The sequence below is a fragment of the Oryzias melastigma genome, linkage group LG7, assembly GCF_002922805.2.
Source record: "Oryzias melastigma strain HK-1 linkage group LG7, ASM292280v2, whole genome shotgun sequence".
In the NCBI taxonomy this organism is placed as follows: Eukaryota; Metazoa; Chordata; class Actinopteri; order Beloniformes; family Adrianichthyidae; genus Oryzias; species Oryzias melastigma.
The window spans coordinates 18,203,645-18,206,321 of NC_050518.1; positions in this window are offsets into that span (position 1 = coordinate 18,203,645).

Genomic DNA, 2,677 nt, shown 5'->3' on the forward strand with positions numbered 1-2,677 from the left:
CTGTGGTGGTCCCAAGCCCACATAAATGGAGAGGGTATATATGTAGAATATGTCTCTTTTTCCTACTTTAATGCCAGGACTTGTCTGCATGGGAGACCGTACCAAAAGACCCCAGCAGATAAGCTTCCAGGATCACTTGACATCTCAAATCCCTTCACCACGTTACGTGGTATTTTGATCTGTTCTTGCATTTCTGAGTAATTCTCTTAAAACCTGCGCTCTTAACTGCAGCCCCTGCCATGCCCACAAAAACGAGCAGGTTCTCACGTGCTGATGTCACAGATTGAGAACCACCCCTTGAAGAGTCTGCTCTGTCTGCCCACCCCCAGTCTAACACCGACACCCAATTTTTCCATGAAGCTAGCGGTGATCAACAAGATCATATGTTTGATAGAGCTGTCAGCCGACTAAAATTTTTAATCGCGATTAATCGCATTGTCCATAGTTAACTCGCAATTACTCACAAATTAATATGTGGCCTTTTTTTTAGGAAAAAAATGTGTACTTCGTGGAATTTAGCCATTCTACTTTAATTATGAAAACAAGAATGGCAAAATTAATAGTTTTCATCAGAAATACTTTATTTTGTAACATTGTATTGAGATAAACTTTCTTAACAATAAAAGGCTGTAATATAAAATGCCTAACAAAAGCCCAAGTGCAAGTGAAGGGCATTTTAAATTCAAAGCTTCAATCAACGTTCAGTAAAATAAAATAAAAATCATCAAAAATTAAACCCTTTCATGTTAATTCACATTTAAAACGTCCCCCGGTGCGCTTGCTGTCCGGAACGTCGGGGATCCGCAGCTCTCGGGACTCGGCGCCGGACGCGAGCCGGTACCACCAGACGTGGTACTGGACGCGAACCGGAGCCGGGTTAGGGTGCAGGAGCTCTCCGCGTCCTGGCGCTGGGCCGGTTCTAGCTAGTAGGCCGGTGGTTGGAGACCCACCCGTGATCTAGTGAGAGCAGCCGGTGAGTTAGAGGCCGATGAGGGACGCCTACATGCGGTATGGAAAGGCACGTATAAGAAAATCCGCGATTAATGCGGCAAAAAAATTGTCGGCGTCATGCACATGTTAAATTAACGCATGATTAACACAACAAATCTGACAGCCCTAATTTTTTACCTTTTTTTTCTCAAAACTATGGCTGTCTATCATGCCGTCTCTTTTGTTTTCTTCCTGTGTTGTTTTGTGGCACATGGCACACAACGTCGAGGTGCATTACCCCACCTACTGGTATGGAGTATCAGGGCCGGATCTAGCCAGCCCGCTGTTGGGGGTGCAAACTGAATATCAGGGAGGGCAAGTTTGGAGATACTAAGTGGTTGGGGTGTAAAATCCCCCAAAGCCCCCTAATAAATCCTGTTTTTGGAGTTTTGAACATGTATGTGTGGCATTTTTCATCTGAAAGAGAACAAATGTAATAAGAAATCATTTTGTTTTTGCATTTCTGAGTATTTCTCCTTTTAAATCTCTGTCAATCAAACTGTCACAGACAGACTGTTTGAATTAATGAACCTGCTTTCCATCACAGCAACTCTGCTGCACTAAACCCTCATCTGTTCCGGCTAGTATGTCTACTTCAGGTGCTGGAGAAGAGAAGATGGCATCTTCACATTGACTGCAGACTCGTTTTTATGGTAAGCAGTGTTAATTTTGACAGAGAATCTTAATTTAGTTTTAGTCATAGTCCTTTGACTAAAATAAGATTTAGTTTTAGTTGCAATATATTTATTTTGATTCTATTAATTTTAGTAGACTAAATTACAGTAGATATTTAGTCAACAAAAATATAGAGTAAAGGTAAAAGTTTTTTTTTTTTATTTACTAAGTGTGAAAATATGAATAACACAAACAGATTTTACTAATTTGTAAAAAACAAACAAACAAAAAAACATTTTACTTCACTTTGCTTTCCAAACTTGAATATTAATCTTCAACAACTTAAAACATTCAAAGAAAATAAATCTGATAGATCTGAAGAAGAGACAGTTGTGAGAGAATTTTGAGATCTCAGACAGTGCTCACTGTGAGACTTATTTCTCAGGAGAAACATTCGAGAAGAGTGAGAAAACCTGTTTTGTCTCAAACAGTTCTCATTCATGTCTAGGAGACGTAAATGAGACAGAAAGGAGATCTCATCTTCAATTTTGCTTTGCTATGGGTATAGTTATTTGCTTTTGACAATCGTTGCTCCTGATGAATCTTACAAAATGTATTTACAGCTATAGTCATGCAAACACTATTATTTATACAGATGGACTTATAACATATTTGCACGTGACACATTGAATCCATTACACATTAAGTTTCTTAAAAAGAAGAAATGAGTGGAATTTATTTAATCCCATCCCTATAGACTTTATGTTTTTGGGAGAGAGTAGTAAGAGGAGACATAACATAAACACACCCCTTTTTTCGTGAAGTCAAGTTTTCAATTTACATAAAATTTCTGTTACATTTTGAACAACCATAACTTTAAACAACATATTTTGTTATGAAAATTAAAACCGGAACTTGTGGTTCAGTTCAGTTTCCTCGTCCATCCTCTTGATGTTGCCTTTGGTAAATATATTATTTTAGATCTATTTAGCTTTTAGGCTAAAACAAATACTTACGAATATGTAACTATTTTAAAATATGTTTTTTAATATCAATTCTTTCTTCCTTGAAG